Source organism: Saimiri boliviensis, chromosome 5 (assembly GCF_048565385.1).
Source record: "Saimiri boliviensis isolate mSaiBol1 chromosome 5, mSaiBol1.pri, whole genome shotgun sequence".
Taxonomy (NCBI): domain Eukaryota; kingdom Metazoa; phylum Chordata; class Mammalia; order Primates; family Cebidae; genus Saimiri; species Saimiri boliviensis.
Genome location: NC_133453.1, coordinates 69,464,961 through 69,484,172, shown reverse-complemented (window position 1 = coordinate 69,484,172; position 19,212 = coordinate 69,464,961). Strand labels below are relative to the sequence as shown.

General features: G+C 39.4%; 1 protein-coding gene across 3 annotated transcripts in view; it reads left to right on the top strand.

Moving 5' to 3' along the window:
- MYO3B (myosin IIIB) overlaps positions 1-19,212 on the top strand; it is a 512,276-nt gene that overhangs the window by 143,413 nt on the left and 349,651 nt on the right. The gene's annotated exons all lie outside the window — the stretch shown is intronic.

The window sequence follows — 19,212 nt, the reverse complement described above, 5'->3', positions numbered from 1 at the left end:
AGGAACAGGTTCTCTAAAACTGGTAGTGAATTGTGTCTTTAATTGAGAAAATTAAAATTCTCTGTTCAGTGAGTCAGAAGTTTTTTTTTCAATGCTACCTTTCTTGCTGTTGTGAATATAATAGAGAATTCATTGAGTATCAGTGGTAAATGTGACCCTTTTAAGCTTTTAAATTCCATTTTGATGTAGATTTCTCATCCTTCCATATGGCCTTGCTGTGTTGCAGGACAGGGGGGCCCCAAAATTGAGGCTCTGCCAGGGTAGTTTCTTTATTTTGCCCAGGAAGAGATTCAAGGGTGAGCTGGTGGTGAAAGAAGACAGCTTTACTGAGGCAGCAGTGTTACAGCTCTATGATTGCTCTTGCAGAGCGGGGCTACCCCATAGGTAGTGCAGTGAGAATAGCAGCTCAAGGGTAGTCAGGCAGTCACATTTATATGTACTTTTAATTACATGCAAATTAAGGGGCAGGTTATTCAGAAATTTCTAGAAAAGGGTGGTAACTTCTGGGTTGTCAGGGAATAAATAAACTGTCATGGCTTTGGTGGTCATGTCAGCCAGTCTTCATTCTGGTCCAGAGTCGAGTCCTGCCTCCTGCTTCAGAAGTATGAAGGCAAGACCTTTTGTGCAACAAATGTAAAGAATGATTTATCTCAACTAAGGACGGGAAGTCATTCTCTTGTGACCCCACATCTAGCCTGCTCTGGCTCATAGTAAATACTCAATAAATATTTATTGAGTCAATGGCCAGGGCAATGATTTGAATCTACTGATCTCCTATTTCCAGCCTTTTGTTTGCCCTATTGAACCCCATTGTCTCGGAACATGCTGTGATAATAGACTACTATCAGGTTCTGAGAAAAACCTGAATGTTCGGTTCTAGCAACATTGCAAAAGGATGTTGTAATTGCTGTAGGCAGTGCCCTTTGAAGGCCTTTCTGGCATGCAGAAGCTTGAAAGCAAAAATCAAAGAAATGATTGCTTCCTGTAATTATTTTTGTAGCCATGTTCTGAGTGTGGCACATGCATCCCTCTCTTTCTCTGTGGAAAGGCACCTCCCTGGGCCTGGTAGGTATAGATCACAATATCCCCACCCAGGATTTATGTCAGTGGTTGTGCAAAAATCACTGCTCCCATAACAATTTTGATATTTATGTAGGGAAAATTGCTGCCTCCTTTTTGATCTTAGGTAATCTTTACTATCTGAGACATACTCTGGGTATATCTGGGTCTCTGTGCCTTTAAGTCCAGTGGGGCTGATTTCATATGTTCATGTTGATTTAATTTCTCATCCTTCTCCCCAGGATCCTTTTTCTTCTTGAAATATTGGAAATATCACTTTTATTCTGTATTATAGTTAGTGATTCCTTCTCACATTCCTACACAACTTTCCCTGTTGGACTCTCATGCTCCTTTCCTCCCTAGCCTTCAAGAAAGACAACATCAATAGCTCATGGAAAAGTGCCTGTTCCTTTAGAAGGGGGGATACAAATTCAAATGTAGTCAGAGGCCAAGCAGAAAATGAAAATGAAGGAAATATGTAGGTGTAAAATTAAACGATAGGAAGCAGGGGGCCTGGGACTAGACTCATGAGGTTATGCCCTCTGTAAAGGCATTCAGAATCTTTTATTATTAAGGCCATGCAGGCCAATCAAAATGTATCTTTTGGCCGAATCTGGCCAGCTCTTCCTATTGAATCTTGGATGATCTCAAGGGCATCCTTTTGAGGCCTTTAAATAATGTATGCCACTATGGCATACAATTTCCCCCATAAAATGCCACAAAGTATGTGGAAACTGTAAGTGGACCCTTCAATACAAATGGAAATATGATAGAACAACTAAGTTGGTTAAGGACACTCAGCCTAACAATTTGAATTGGTATTTCTACAAAATTGTAAATTACTGTGGGTGATAAGCCAGTGGGTTGCTTGCAAATAGTCAAAATGATTACTGATAAATCTTTTAAATGCCAAGGAGCTACTAGCTTCCTTTTTGCCCTGCCACTAGATCTTGATATATGTTGTTTCCCTGGAAGGGAATGTTCTTCCCACCACTACCCTGAACCTTCCTTACTCTTATTAACTGTAACTTTTCTTTCCTACCTTAGCTCATATTTTTTGCATCTTCAGGGAGATCTTCCCTGATTCCCTCAGCCTAGAACCATATCTCTTTCACTTGTGGTGTTTACACTTCATGAGAGTGATTATTTGATTAAGTCTGGGCTGCTAGACTGGCATGCATATGCTCACTCTTTTACCCCTAGTCCAGTGCCTGCTCCATAGTAGTAGTTCTCCACTGAACCTTTCCCTGTTGTTGAATAAATGAATAAATGAATAAATGAATTTTCTGTAGACATCTTTTTTAAATTTGAAGTTAGTGGATTTTCTTTTTGAGGTGATATTCACAGAGCATAAAATTAACCATTTTAGAGTAAACAATTTTGTGACACTTAGTACATTCACAATGTTGTGCAACCAACACCTCTATCTAGTACCAGAACGTTTTCGTCACCCCAAAAGGAAACGGTGTGCTCATTAAGCAGTTGCTCCCCATTCCTTGTTACGCTCAAACCCTGGCAACTATCAATTTGTGTTCTGTCTTTATGCCTCTACCTATTCTGGATATTTTCTATAAGTGGAATTATATGATATATGGCCTTTTGTATTTGGCTTTTTTCACTTAGCATAATGTTTTCAAGGTTTACACATCGTAGCATGCATCAGTACTTAAATCTGACTGAGCTATGACTGAAAAATATTGCATTGATTTGTAAACCACAGTTTATTTATCCATTCATCCATGGATGAACATTTGAGCTGTTGATGAAAAGAGTCAAACTCTGTAAAATATTTGAAAAGATTTATTCTGAGCCAAACATGAATGATGATGGCCAGTGACAGCCCCCTCAGGAGGTCCTGAGAACCTGTACCCAAGGTGGTTGGGGTGCAGCTTGGTTTTATACATTTTAGGGAGACATGAGACGTCAATCAAATACATTTAAGAAATACATTGGGCCAGGTGTGGTGGCTCACACCTGTAATCCCAGCACTTTGGGAGGCCAAGGCAAGCGGGTCACCTGAGGTCAGGAGTTCGAGACTAGCCTGGCCATCATGGCAAAACCCCGTCTCTACTAAAAACATAAAATAATTAGCTGGGCATGGTAGCAGGCGCCTGTAGTCCCAGCTATTTGGGAGGCTGAGGCAGGAGAATTGCTTGAACCTGGGAGATGGAGGTTGCAGTGAGCAGAGATCATGCTATTGCATGGGTGACAAGAGTGAGACTGTGTCTCAAAAAAAAAAAAAAAGAAAAAAAAAAAAAAAGAAAAGAAAAAAGAAAGAAAGAAACAAGAAAAGAGAAAAGACAAGAAAGAAATACATTGGTTTGGTCCTGAAAGACAGGACAACTTGAAGGTTGGGGGTGCTTCCAGGCTATAGGTAAATTTAAACATTTTCTGGTTGACAATTGAGTCTGTCTAAAGACCTGGGATCAATGCAAAGAAATATTTGGGTCAAGATAAAGTGAGGGACTATGTTAACCTCTCTTCCCGGGTCCACAACGGGCATGGTTTCAAAGGCAAGAACTTCTTTGAAAGCGCCATACCTCTATCCACCCACCCCACATCCGGGAGCCTAGAGTTCTTTGTCTAACTTCCCTGCACTCAGGGAGGCAGACAGCCCAGATGAGCTTCCTTTGTTTAGAAAGCCTGCCAAAAGCCTTGGAAGGCGGGGCTTTATTGCCAGCCGGCAGCCAATCAGATATCAGAATCAAAGATCAGTCACTCCAGTAGAAGTTTGAGGGAACTCCTCTCATGGGACAAGAACTGGAATGGGGCGGGAGTAACTCCCAGATTAAAAGTCCCTCTACCCCTTACCTGCGTGGACTTCATCTTTGGATCACCTCCCATGACAGTGTGGGAGTGCTCGGGTGCGCGCTCGCGCTCTCTCTCTCTCTCTCTCTCTCTCTTTCTCTTTCTCTCTCTCTGTCTAATAAACCACTTTTCTGCAAAGCTCTTCCAGTCCGATACTCACTTGAACAATATCACTACCTTTTTAGGGTCTCCTACCCATTCTTGGGTGAGGGCCCAAGGACCTGGAAAAAAACACATCCAATCCGGGAACAGTGAGCACCTTTTGGGACGCCCCTGCAACCTGCTCCTGTCCCCCCGGTTACAAAAGGATTGTGGAAACTCAAGTTCTTATTTGCAAAGAAAGCCTTCAGGTAGTAGCTTCAGAGAGAATAGGTTGTAAAATAATTCTTATCAGACTTAAAGTGTGTGTTGATGTTCGTGCCAGAGATACAATAATGAGGCATGTTAGACCCTCACTTCCCATCATGACCTGAAACAGTCTCTCAGGTTGTTTTAAAAGAGCCCTAGCTGAGGAGGAAGTCCATTCAGATGGTTGGAGGGCCTCAGAATTTTATTTTTGGTTTATAGACCTGTTTCCACCTTTTGTCTGTTGTGAATAGTGTTGCTGTGAACACGCATGCATGTATATATGTTTTAATACCTGTTTTCAGTTCTTTTCACTATATATCTGAGTGGAAATGCTGCGTAAGTCTGTGTTTTAGCTTTTTGAAGAACCACCACCAAGCTGTTTTCTACAGTAGCTGCACCATTTCACATCCCTACCAGCAATGTATAGGAGTTCAAATTTCTGCACACTCTCTCCAACATTTGTTATTTTCTATTTAAAAAAAAAAAATTATAGCCATCCTAGTGGGTGTAGATCGATAATACTTGTGGTTTTGATTTGCATTTCTCTGATGACTAATGGTGTTTTAACGTTTTTTCATGTGCTTCTTGGCTATTTGTTTACCTACTTTGGAGAATGTCTATTCATATTCTTTGACCACTTAAAAATTTAACTGTTTATCTTTGTGTTGCTGAGTGTTAGGATTTTTTTCTAATATATTCTGGATACTAGATCCTTATCAGATATATAATTTACAAACATTTTCTCCTGTTTTCTGAGTTGTCTTTTTACTTTCTCGATGACGTCCTTTGAAACATAAAAATCTTTAAATTTTGATGATATCCATCTTTTTTTTTCTTTTGTTGCTTCTGCTTTTGGTGTGTCATCCTTAAGAATCCATTGCCAAGTCCAAGGTCATGAAGATTTACCCCTGTGTGTTCTTCTGAGAGTTTTATGGTTTTAGTTCTTATATTTGGGTTGATCCATTTTGAGTTAATTTTATGTTTGTTATAATGTATGGGTCCAGCTTCATTTTTGTGTGTGTGTATATGCAGTTTTCCCAGCACCACTTGTTAAAGAGACTGTTCTTTCTCCATTGAATGGTCTTGGCAACATTGTTGAAAATCGGTCAGATATATGGGTTTATTCTGGACTCTCCGTTCTGTTCCATTGATCTATATGTCACTTCTTGTGCTGGTAAGCACACTACTTTGATTGCTGTTGCTTTGTAGTAAGTTTTGAAATAAGAAAGTGTGAGTACTCTCTTCATATTTTTCAATATTGCTTTTTGCACTCGGTAACTTTTTCTTTGCATGTGACTATATCTTATTTCTTTGCACACCCTCTTCTACTACCCACACAGCCAAGTGTCCTAAGAGGCACATTTCTTCAGGGGTTCATCTTTTTTCACAGTCACAAATGTGTCCAGAGCACAGTTCAGGTTTGCTGTGATTTCATGATATGAATACTTTAAGACTGGTCTGGGATAGGATAAATTGATAAAAGGGAGCTGAAATGCGACATGAGCATCCTTCTCTGACCCATCCTGACAGCATTTATGTAATGGTCCATTTACTTATCTATGAGCAAACTGAGTATGAGAATGGCACCCTTGATATTTAGTACAGCTCCTGGCTTTAAGTAGGGGCTTACTGTGCCTATTTAGTGTCTTGCTGAACAAAGAAATCTCTGATTAAATGTGAGTAGATGTCATATCATGCCTAGGCAAGGGTTCTGACCCCACTGACAAGGGACTTGCTAGGTGGTGATTAATAAATCAGTTCTTAAATTGTGATCTAAGTTTGATCTGAACCAAGAGGCACATGCTATCAAAGTGAATCCTGCATGGAAAGCTGGTGGGAAGGAGTAGAAATGTTTATTCTGCAATTAGCTAAGGATAAGGGAGACTTTTCTGATTATTTCCCTTGACATCTCTGCAGACCACTGTGCTAACCACATTCACTGAGGGTTAGAGGCCAGTTTAAATCACTTCTGTTTGTTATCCAGGGGAATCACAACTACATATAATTTCAGGAGCATGTTTACCTACAATTATTGTTTGAGTTGTGGTTGCACTTAAAACTGATGTTTCTGGCCAGGCGCGGTGGCTCAAGCCTGTAATCCCAGCACTTTGGGAGGCCGAGGTGGGTGGATCACGAGGTCAAGAGATCGAGACCATCCTGGTCAACATGGTGAAACCCCGTCTCTACTAAAAATACAAAAAAATTAGCTGGGCATGGTGGCACGTGCCTGTAATCCCAGCTGCTCGGGAGGCTGAGGCAGGAGAATTGCCTGAACCAAGGAGGCGGAGGTTGTGGTGAGCCGAGATCGCGCATTGCACTCCAGCCTGGGTAACAAGAGCGAAACTCCGTCTCAAAACAACAACAACAACAACAACAACAACAACAACAACAACAACCACCTGATGAGTTTCTTAGTGCCTTCTATGGAGGGGGGAATTCCACCTACATACTTGCAAATGTTTTTAAGTTACACGCAGAGAAACTATTTATATTTCATTTGTGATATAATCATGGTGTTCTATTTTCTTAACCATTATGGAATTGAAGGACCTAGACAACCGGGTTTCTGTTTTAGACAAATGTAATAAAGACATTAGCATTGCCCCCGCCTCTGCTTCCAGTAATTGGCATTCCTGCTTTCCAATTTTGTGGTTCTTTGACTGTAGTAAGAAGTAAAATATTGCACTATGTTTGCCCCTTTGAAGTTGGCCTGGCTGGGTTGTTCACTTTAAAACTTAACGTCCTTGAGACAGTTATTTTACCTTTCTGAACTTTGTTTTCCCCCTCTGTAAAATGAAGGTTATGACCTTTCGCTTGAAGGGGAGAAATATGGATTACATGAGGCATGTAGATAACATGTATGGCCAAGTGCCAAACATAGTACTCGGTAAGCACATGAGAGCTCCCCATGTATATAATTTTTTTAAAAAGGTTAGGGGTTGGGATTAACCTAGAAAAGTGATTCCAGAGGAAGAGAGGGAAAAACCTACAGCTGAGCCCATTTTCAGGGCCAGCCTTGGTCTATGTCTAATCTTGCTGCTATCTGATCCAGTGATAACATCTCCACACTTGAACACTCAAAATGTTCCTGAAAGGGACTACATTATTCAGATATGCAGCCAGCCACCTGGATCCTAGAATCAGTTTTAATGTCAGCAAGCATGATCTCTTAAAAATGCTCCTTTGAGAATATACGGAATTCATTTTGTATTGTTTCCCCCTCTCCTGACAGGGCCTTTCTTCCTCTTTCCACGCCCACCTCTTGGCCACCCTCTTATCCCAGCAGCTGCAGGCAAGATTTCTCTCCAGCTGTCCATCAAGTCTTCACAAGCCAGCTGGAATGTAATTGTAATCTATTTTCCACCCCTCAATAGTAGCGGGTGAAACACACACACATACACACACACACACACACACATACACACACACGGCTGGGAGCCAGAGCTACCTCATGACTCATACAGAGCCCTACATGGAAAATATGGATAATTACTGCACTTCATTACTGGCCCAGGAAAGAAAACAAGGGTCCAGGTGGGTTTTCGTGAACCACAAGCCTGACAACTAAGAGAGGGAAGCAGGGGAGTGTGCTCCCTCCCTACAGCCCCCTGGCCAATGCCATTTTCAGAAAAGTAACATCCTGCTGACCTTCTGTTCCCAGCATACATCTTTTATTATGTTTATTTAGTGTGTAGTTTAGAATTGGTACTGTGGCCAAATTCTGCCAAGCACCTCTCCCTGGAAGGCCTCAATAACCTTGAAGCAGGTCCTGATTTGCCTGTTTTCCTGGATAAGGGTAAAATAGGCTCAGTTTTATTAATTCATGTATACATTCAACCAGAAGTTGTCATGAATTCACAGCAAAGAGCTAGATTCTGTAGGAAATGTCCAAGTTTTATTCATCTCAATGAAGCATGTGTGCTTTGCTACCCACTGTAACCCCTGCCTAGTAGCATCTCTTGCAGTCATACTAGGGTGCCATTTCCTGGCTCATCCCACTGAAAGCATTCTGTCCCTCCTCTGAATTCCCTTGCTTGTGCTCTCATCTTACCACCTTTCATTAGATCTTTCATTTGTTGTGGATAGAAAACATCACTGAGAAAGGGGGCGTATATACAAAAATACATTGAATCAACTTTCAGCAGAGTTTTTTATATTATTGGTGGGAAATTCAATTAAAGTGTATTGAAAGATAAAGGATCAAGTAAAGAACTATGTATTTTAAACTAAATGTTTTGAGTGGCTATGGGGGGAGGCAAGTCCTAATGAAAGAGTAAGATTTGGGTTAGTTGGCAGAGATGGAAAGTCCTTCTAGAATGGGAAGTGTTGGAAGAAAAGCATCTTGTGTTGCTTCTGGGAGTGAATCTCTAGAATTAGAATATGTGGAAGACTATACTAAGGCTATATTACTCTACATTGTATTTATTACTCAGCATTAGTCAATTTTTTGCCCACTATGCCGCTCAAGGCCAGTCCATCAGTATCCATGTGTTTGCTTTGGCAGCAGCCATTCTTTGCAGGAGCCCATTAACTGTATGGAATTGGTATTGGGTGATTATGGACCTGATGGACATTTTTAGGACTGTCAAGTTTTTCTCTAAATTACAGGCATCTCATTGTTCTTAATGTTTTATTCTGTTGGTTTGTGGTTCTCACAAACCAGCACATGATTCCCTATTTCTTTTGCTTCTGAAAAGATTGAAGTTTTAGGAATTAGAAGCAACATTTAACTTATGATTCCTGAGAGTCTGCATTATTTTGCAGACTCATTTCTCCTAAATTTGTCATACCATGTCAGAGATAATCTTGAGAATTAGTGAGTGAAGAGACTTAGGATTTACTTATAATTCTTTTTTTTTTTTTTTTTTTTTTTTTTGGAGACAGTCTCACTGTGTCACCCAGGCTGGAGTGCAGTGGTGCAAGCTCGACTCACTGCAACCTCCGTCTCCTAGGTTCAAGCAGTTCTCTATCTTCAGCCTCCTGAGTAGTTGGGATCACAGGCATGTGCCCCCCACCTGGCTAATTTTTGTATTTTTAGTAGAGATGGGGTTTCACCTTGTTGGCCAGGCCGGTCTTGAATGCCTAACCTTAGGTTATCCACCCATCTCAGCCTCCCAAAGTGCTGGGATTACAGGCATGAGCCACCACACCTGGCCTTATAATTCTTAAAAATAGGGGCAGTTTTAACTATTGCTTATTGAATGTTTACTTCATGTTTGACAGTTAAATGTTTTACATGAATCATTTTATTTAACTCATTTGATTTCTGTAATGTATGTATCATTGCTATTCCATTTTACATATGATAAAACAGGCTTAGAGGAGTTAGGAAATTGTCCAGGCTCATGAAGATAATAAGCACTAGAACTGGAATTTGAACCCAGGCAATCTGACTTCAGAACCCAAGCTTTACAGGCTCTCCCAGCCTTGACTTATCTCTGTGACTGGGACTCTGGTCCTGGCAGATATCTGGAAAGATCACATTCTTTGTCTCCTAGGATGTAGGCATATTAATGCAAATGTAATCTCAAAATGACAGATATGCGGGCTATTTCACAGATGATTCTAAAACAGATTTAGTGGATTATTTTTTATTGGAAGAATTACTATTGATTGTTATTGTGTTCATAGATAAAATAATTTGCCAAGTATTCCATATTCACGTATCTCACAGTGTTGCGATCTTCAAAACTTCAGCCATATACACATATGCATATACACATATATATACACGTGTGTGTATTAATAAAGTATATGTACATGTGCGTGTGTATTAATGAAGTATCTGACTTTAAAAGCTAATTATTTTAGATGTAACAATTTACTGAATTATTTCCAAATTACTCTGAAACTAAGGTATTCCTAGGAAAATCAGTTGAAGTTCTTAAAAGGGTCCCTAAATTAATCATTTCATCTTCCAAAGAAGTTTTTTGTCCTTAAGAACAATTTTCCCTCACTGCATCTTCTGAATACTCATCAAATTTTTATTCTAAAATCTAAAAAGGTCATTTTATCTATCCACTTATGCCTGGGCAGGAAATCTTAGAAGAACATAGTACTACTGTTTTAATGACCTATAGAGGATGCCATGCTGGCTATGTTGGCAGCTGATTGCCATTCCTAATAATCTAGATAGTCAGCAGGTACTTCCTGAAGTGTAAACCAAATATCTCCTGCTGCCTTGACTTACTCTATTTGATTGTCATGAGACTGTTGTTATCTTGTTCATGGTCCTTTTCCTTTCACAGTTACAAATACTATGATTTCCTAAAGCCAGGAAATCACAGTATTTATAACTCAATCAATAGTTATGGTCACATTCTAATTTTCTTAAGTGCCTTCGTCTTGAACGGGTCTCTCAGTCTCAATTTTTGTAATGTGGCTGAGGAGCTGTGAGCATGCCATCTGTTTGCAAGAATGGGGCCCCTGATGGCTGCATGCTTGACTCTGAAGATGGCACTACACATCTAAATCAAGATCTGAGACCTATAGAAGCTGGCTGCAGAAACCTACATTGGTCTCACTTTGTAGAGAGATGTGGCCATTTGAAGGTAATTGGATGGAAACATGAACCTAGAGTGTCATTTGTATTGCATTTTTGTTTATTGAGTATAACTGCTGTACTCATCTTTGTATAAAGCATGGAAGTAATAGGATCAAATTAAGAAAAACTACTTAGATGGAATAGCAGGGAAGGTTTCCTAATGAAAAGATCTGATAGACCATGGAATAGTCTTCCCCAGGAAGGCTGGTCTCATTGAGATGTGGTTATTACTGAGAAACAAAATAGTCCCCCACTGGCTGCATCTTGGGCAATTTTCATTTTGGTTTGTGACTTTGATTTAATTGGAAAAGTAGCTCACATCTGTTGTTGACTACCTAAGGCTGTGTTTCCCAAATTCTAGTTATGTCATAATCACCTAGTGAACTTGTTAAAATGCGGGTTCCTGGGCCCTGTTCCCAGAGGTTCTGTTTCATTAGATCTATGATAGTCTAGGCCTCTTTATGTTCACCAAATTTCCTGGATGATTCTATGCAAAGGGCTGTTAACTCTGTTTTGCAAAACATGGAGTTGGAGCCACTCTGGGAAAATTTCAGATCTGATAGTAAGTGTATCTGTGTATTTTGATTTGTTCCTTATCCTCATCTTAATACTCTCTTTTGCCCCATTACCAGAGTCCCCTTCCATTTGCAGACAAGAGGAAATATTTGGTGAAAGGCTGGAGGTTGCTAAGAAGAGAGTATTCCTCCAAGAAGCTCTATCCTTACTTAACCTGGCAGGGTTTCCTAGAGTTTTTATCTTGATAAAATCTTCACCATTTTCCAACTTTTTGGTCACAGGATTTCTCATGGGACTACTGATTCATGGAACACATTGAAAAACTGTGAGTTGAAAGCAAGAAAAATTAGTTTATAACTGCTACTTTTCACCCAAATAACAGAGTGGCCTTGGATATGTCCTTTATTTTCCTCAAGTTTGTTTTCTCGTCTGTGAAATATGAGTAATCACGCGACTTTACCTAAGTCATAGGGTCATTTTGAGGATTGAATGAAATGCATTTGTGACAGTGCTTTGTAAGTTATAAAGTGTCACTAGTTGTTATTGGGAAATTGGCTAGTTGCATACAAGTTTGGAGAGTAGAGAGAGCGAGCACTGAAAAGTTTATATTCATCTTTGCTTAGGCTTTCCTTAGATTGACCAAATGAGACTGAAAAATCTGGTCTGCTTGCTTTACTGGGGTTTGTCTTAATGCCATAATGGCTAAGCAGAAATTCTCTTTTACTGCTTTCTAATTTATTCCACTGACACACTGATATGACCAAATATTATAGTCCTTAATACTTTGTAGTCAATGCAGATCCAGGACTAGGAAATGGTGGCACATGGTGAAGGAGATGTTCAGGACTATGAGCTAATAGGATGAGGAGGGCTAGGACTGAGGGAAGAACTGAAACCTGGGGTGCTGATGTGATTATTGGGCTGTACCCCATGAGATGATTGGTCTCAGGCCAAATTTCATTGTCTCGAAGACTTTGACCAAACTTGGGGTCAAATAGGTAAGAATCATATATAAGAGATCCAGTAGAGTGGGTGGCAAGAGCAGAGCAGTAGTTACTGCTATGCAGAGAAGATGCTTATAAATTCAGTAGCTGTTGTGTTGTAATTTTGAGTTGTTAGTGTGGGTTGGAGCTTGACGACAGTTAACACCCAAAGGCATGAGAATCAATGTCCAGGCACTCTGGAGATGAGGCCAAAAGAATCTGTGTCATGTGTCAAAATTCTCACAAAATGAGCTTAGTATTAGCCCTAGTGGTGTGACCATAGTGTAATTTAGCAAAACAATAGGGAAACCCAAATATACCTATGAAACAAGCACAGTGGAACTTGAGAAGAAAGAATAAGAAAGACTGAAGGGGTCATACATGTGAGGCTAATATTTCTTATTCCATATCTCAGGTTGGGATATAAAACTAATTTCAGATCATGTTTGCTAGAATGACCAAACTCCTACATCAGTAGTAATAATAGCAAAGGGTTATTGGATGCTTATTTTATAACAGGCTTTACTCTAGACACTTTATGTATTATTTGAATTAATTCTCAAATTACACCATGAGTTAGGCACTTTTAGTATTTTGTAGGTTATAAATTTGATATAGAGAGAAGCGAAGTAAATTTAGTTCACACAGCTAATAAATGGCGCTGTGGAGACTTGAATTCATAAAGCTTGGCTCCAAAGCTATGTTATTTTTCACCATTTTATGCTGCCTCCATCCCACCACAATGATGGTGAAAAGTATAATTGTTGAAATGAAAAAAATTAATTATAGATCTCAGCAGATTTGGAATAGTAAAAGAAAGAATTAGTGAACCTGAAGAGAGATCTATAGAAATTAACCAACTGACGAACACAGTGGGAAAAAAGACATTGAAGAAAAATTAACAGAGCTACAAAGACCTATGGGGCACCACCGTGCATTACAGCATACATGTAAAGGAACTTCCAGAGGAAGTGAGATAAATATATGTCCAAAATATTTTTTGAAAAAATAATAGGTGCAAACATTCCAAATTTGATGAAAAACATTAGTCTACACAACTGAAAATCTCAACAAACCCAAAGTACGATAAATACAAAGAGACTGTGACCTGTACACATCCTAGTTGAGCTGTTGAAAGAAAAGAAAATCTTGAAATCAGCAAGGGAAAAACAGTTGATCATGTACCAGGGAATATCAGTATGATTAATAGCTAACTTTTCATCTGAAAAATAGAAGTCAGAAGGCAGTGGGATGACTACTATTACTAATACTCCTATACTATTCAAAGTGCTGAAAAAATTGTCAACCAAGAATTTTATGTGTAGGAAAACTATCCTTCAAAAAAAGAAGTTAAAGTTAACCACAGATAAACAGATTGAGAGAACTTGTTGCTAGCCAACCTGCCATACAAGAAATACTAAAGGTTATCCTTCAGGCTGAATAGAAATGGTAACTGAAGTCCACAGTAAGGACTAGAGAGCACAAGAAATGGCATAGATATGGGTTAATATGAAAGATTCTTTAAATATGTTTTTCTCATTTTTACAGCCCCCTAAGTAGCTGGTACTACAAGCATGTGCCGCCATGTCCAGATAATTTATTTTTAATTTGTTTTATTTTTTGTGTGTGTGTGTGGATACAAGGTCTCATTATGTTGCCCAGGCTGATCTTGAATTTTTGAGCTCAGGTGATTTTTCACCCCAGCCTTCCAAAATGCTGAGATTTCAGGTATGAAACACTGTGTCTGGCTGGGTGCTATTTTATAATGAAAATATAAGAAGTATATTATTTATGATATCACATTCATAAAGCAAAAGTTATGAAAAATACAAGGAGATGCACATTGGTTGCAAAACTTATTTGATGAGCCTCTCTCATTTTATGAGAAATAGATTTAAAAATAAGCAACAGTGTATGTTTTTGTGAATGTTTCATGGGCACTTGAAAAGAGATGCATTCTCTAATTTCAAGGACAGTGTTTGAGATATCTACGTATACTTAGTTTTAAATATAATTATATATTTATAATATAACATATGTCATATATAAATATTATATAACTCATACTTGCTATGAAAGCTACAAAAATATTCTCAAATTTCAAAAATGTAAGTAGTACAGACAACATTCTCTGACTGTAATGTATTATAACTAGAAATAAACACAGAAAACAAAAAGTCCTTACTACCTAGGTATGAAAAAACAAAACCATCTTTAACAGGTCATGTGGAAAAAAATCAAAATGGAAATTAAAGAATACATAGAAAATAATAATTTTCAAAGTACTGCATAACGAAGCTGGATGCAGTGTCATGCACCTGTAGTCCAGCCTTGAACTGCTGGACCCAAGTGATCTTCCATAGGCAGGAAGATCACTTGGGTCCAGCAATTCAAGGCTGCAGTGCCCTATGATCATGCCTTTGAATAGCTGTTGCACTCCAGCTTGGGCAACATAGTGGTACACCATCTGTTAAAAATCAAGAAACAAAAAAGAAACTCCATGTCAGAATTAATGGGAAATAGTCAAAGTAGGGATCGGAGGCAAATTCATAGCCCTGAATACCTATGTTAATGATCAAGAAAGAATAAAAGCAAGTGAATTAAGCTTTCCACCCAAGAAATTAGAATTTTAAAAAATCCTAAGAGATAAGAAAGGATTTAATAAAATAGAAGTAGAAATTCCTGAGGCAGAATGTAGAAACATAATAGAACCAATATACAAATCATGAGCTTTTCTGGGACAAAAATAATAGATCATTTATTAACTAACCTAACCAAGAAAAAAGGAGAGAAAGTTTAAATACACAAAAAATAAAAAGAGGGAAGTAACTATAGATACAGAGGAAGTTGAAAGAGCCATAGAAGACCATTTAGACTAGTTCCTTGGAAATGAACTTGAACACCTGAATGAAATGGGTACTTTTTGTAGGAAAATATAATTTAGTGAAAAGAAGGAGACCAGACAGACAAGAATGCAGCATTATTCACTAGTCATTCACAACTTAGGTGAAGTGAAAGAGATTACAGTTTCCTCTCAGGCATGTCTGAGACATTCTTTAAAAAGGATGGTGAAATGGACACTGTATACTCAATGTGTTTTTTATGACTTAATGTTGATGTATTTATTTTTCATCTTAATATGTAGTATCAGCGATACACTTCCCCCATTTTCTGAAAATTCTTGTGTAAATATGCTTGCTGGCATTGTGTGTTTCTGCTAGGACAGTAGGCTGGGCATGGTGGCTCATGCCTGTAATTCCAGAATTTTGGGAGGCTGAGGTGAGTAGATCATGAGGTCAGAAGATCGAGACCATCCTGGCAAACATGGTGAAACCCCGTCTTTACTAAAAATGCAAAAATTATCTGGGCTTGGTTGTTCATGCCTATGGTCCCAGCTACTTGGGAGGCTGATGCAGGAGAATCGCTTGAACAAGGGAGTCAGAGATTACAGTGAGCCAAGATCATTCCACTGCACTCCAGCCTAGTGACAGAGCGAGACTCCGTCTCCAAAAAAAAAAAAGAGTAGCAGCACTATAATATAGCACAGCTCCTCCACATTCACCCCACTTCCTCCCAGGAAGTGACAACAGACTGATTTTTTAAAAGAAATCTATGAAATAAACACTTATCTATATGTCTCCCATATCCTCCTTCCTATTTCTGTCCCCTCAAAAGGTTGCTAGGCAACCAGGTAGGAAAAAATGTCCGAAGCCCTTTTAAAGAGAAGACATGTTTACAATGTCAGAAAAATAAACGTGTTCTTGCTCAATTAGGCCCCCTTACGAACTGCCAGGACCTGCAGCGTAATCCATTCAGTAGCAATTATTGAAATTGATCTTAAGGTTGGTGAAAACAATTGGCCATATTCTGGCTCAGTGGAGACATGACCCAGGCCATCCAGGTGTGAGAGGGGGTGCTGCTTTGGTGTCTTTTGCCCTTGAAAGAAGACAAATGTTCAGTAGTTACTGCTGGGGCCTGTCTCTCTGCCTGTGTGTGATTCCATTCTTTCAGTGAGCACAGTCTCTATAAAGCCTTTTTAGAGCTCACTGTTGTTGATGACCGATCTTCCTCAGGAACTACTACGACATCTCCTCTGGGATGTCCTGTATCCACCTGACTTTAAATGGCGCCTGTCAGCCTATGCTTCTGTGGACCTTGGCATGCACATTGACTCTGGTGACCCAGGCTCAGACTGCCCTAAGGAACTGTGCAGCCGTCCTACCTGGTGTGTGTGCCAGGGTCTGCTCGTGGTGACAGGTGTTGGTGTTCAGCTGCTAGTTTCCCTCATTAGAGACAATGTGGTAGGATCTGATGATACAATCTGTTCATCTGAGGTCTGCCCTGATTTTTTCTGTCTAGAATATAATGCTAACTTTATGGAAACAATAAAAGAAGGAATAGATGCACAATCTGCCCTTTAAATGGTTTTGCTTTGCTGAGGAAAAAAAAAATCCATAGCAGTCAATTTCTTTTTGTCTATTACAAATTTATTAACAGTGTGTTGTAATTAGGTGCATGGCTTTGCCTTAGAGGACAAATGGTGCTTGTTGAACTGTGACGTTGGTCTTATTGTGGTAAAATTACCCATTTGGTTTTACCAGCTGTGACTTTTAAGGGAGCTAAATGACAGAAAATGCATAAAACTCAACAGATGAAAACATTCTCAGCTCATACTCCCTATCGCTGATCATTTGGCATCCCAAACAAAATGTCCTTTGGATTTGCTTGCTAATGTCTTCTAATCTGAAGAATACTATGCTTAAGTTGATAGGATGAACTGAAGAGTAATATGCTTGAGTGGATGCTTGAGTTGATAGGATATCAAAAGGGCAACTGGCTTATGGTATCAGACCTACATTCCCCATTAATATGATATAATTGCTTTAGCAGAATCTAAAGATGTGGTTTCTCATTATCCAAGAATAAATCCCAAATAGGGAGACAGGATGGTGTAGTAGTTGCAATTGTGGATTTTGGAATTGGGCTGCCTGTGTTTGAAGCTTGGCCACACTATTACCAGCTTCTGAACTTCTCTAAGGCTCCTTTTTCTTTCTTTCTTTCTTTCTTTCTTTCTTTCTTTCTTTCTTTCTTTCTTTCTTTCTTTCTTTCTTTCTTTCTTTCTTATTGCATTTTAGGTTTGGGGGTACATGTGAAGAACATGCAAGATTGTTGCATAGGTACACACATGGCAGTGTGGTTTGCTGCCTTCCTTCCCATCACCTGTATCTGTCATTTCTCCCCATGCTACCTCTTCCCACCTCCCCACCTTCCATCCCTCCCCCATTTCCCCCCAACGGACCCCAGCGTGTAGTACTCCCCTCCCTGTGTCCATGTGTTCTTATTGTTCAACACCCGCCTATGAATGAGAACATGTGGTGTTTGAGTTTCTGGTCTTGTGCCAGTTTGCTGAGAATGATGGTTTCCAGGTTCATCCATGTCCCTACAAAGGATGCAAACTCATCATTTTTGATGGCTGCATAATATTCCATGGTGTATATGTACCACATTTTCCCTATCCAGTCTATCGTCGATGGGCATTTGGGTTGGTTCCAGGTCTTTGATATTGTAAACAGTGCTGCAATGAACATTCGTGTGCATGTGTCCTTATAGTAGAATGATTTATAATCCTTTGGATATATACCCAGTAATGGGATTGCTGGGTCAAATGGGATTTCTATTTTTAGGTCCTTGAGGAATCGCCACACTGTCTTCCACAATGGTTGAATTAATTTACACTCGCACCAACAGTGTAAAAGTGTTCCTATTTGCCCACATCCTCTCCAGCATCTGTTGTCTCCAGATTTTTTAATGATCACCATTCTAACTGGTGTGAGATGGTATCTCAATGTGGTTTTGATTTGCATTTCTCTAATGACCAGTGATGATGAGCATTTTTTCATATGTTTGTTGGCCTCCTTTATGTCTTCTTTTGTAAAGTGTCTGTTCATATCCTTCACCCATTTTTTAATGGGCTTGTTTGTTTTTTTCCTGTAGATCTGTTTTAGTTCTTTGTAAATTCTGGATGTCAGCCCCTTGTCAGATGGGTAGACTGCAAAAATGTTTTCCCATTCGGTTGGTTGCCGATTCACTCTACTGACTGTTTCTTTTGCCGTGCAGAAGCTGTGGAGTTTGATTAGGTCCCATTTGTCTATTTTGGCTTTTGTTGCCATTGCTTTTGGCGTTTTGGTCATGAAGTCCTTGCCTACGCCTATGTCCTGAATGGTTTTGCCTTGATTTTCTTCTAGGGTTTTTATGGTGTTAGGTCTGATGTTCAAGTCTTTAATCCATCTGGAGTTAATTCCTTTTTCTTATCTCTAAAACAGATACTTGTATATCTTCCTCATAGGGTTTATGTGAGGATTAAATAAGTGCATTATTAGCACAATGCTTTCGCATTGTAAGTTCTCAAGAAGTGTTAGCTATGGTCATGAATGACTCAGACTTCAGAAATAATATTAGATTCTGCTGAAAAATAGTCCAGCTTACAGGAAAGTCTTGGGTTCCAGACTGGATCTTAAAGAGCCAGGGGAAAACTCATTAATCAGCTCCCTTCGGCTGACTCCTATCTTTGACAGCACCCGTGACTGAGTTGGTGAGAAATTGGGGCACAGAAGAAAAAGGAGTTCCCCTTTTATGGCCATGATCCTGGCAAAAGAGTTTTGAATCACATAGACTTTCATTGGTTCTTTTACCTTTCTATGTTGTGAGAAGTCCTAGAGGCAGAGGGACAGAAAAGCGTCAGAAAAGTGCCACGCCACCTGCCTCTTCATTTTTCAGCTTATACAACATTGGACTGATAGGAATGGAAAACCATGAAGAGATTAAGTCTGTGTGTGTGGTCCTGTCCCCTCACTGGCCCCTGTGCTGGGTCCCTTTTTGTACATTTTTATTCTTGACTGTCATTTATCCCAAGGAAGTTTTGGTCAATAAAGGATGCTTCACAGAACATTCCCA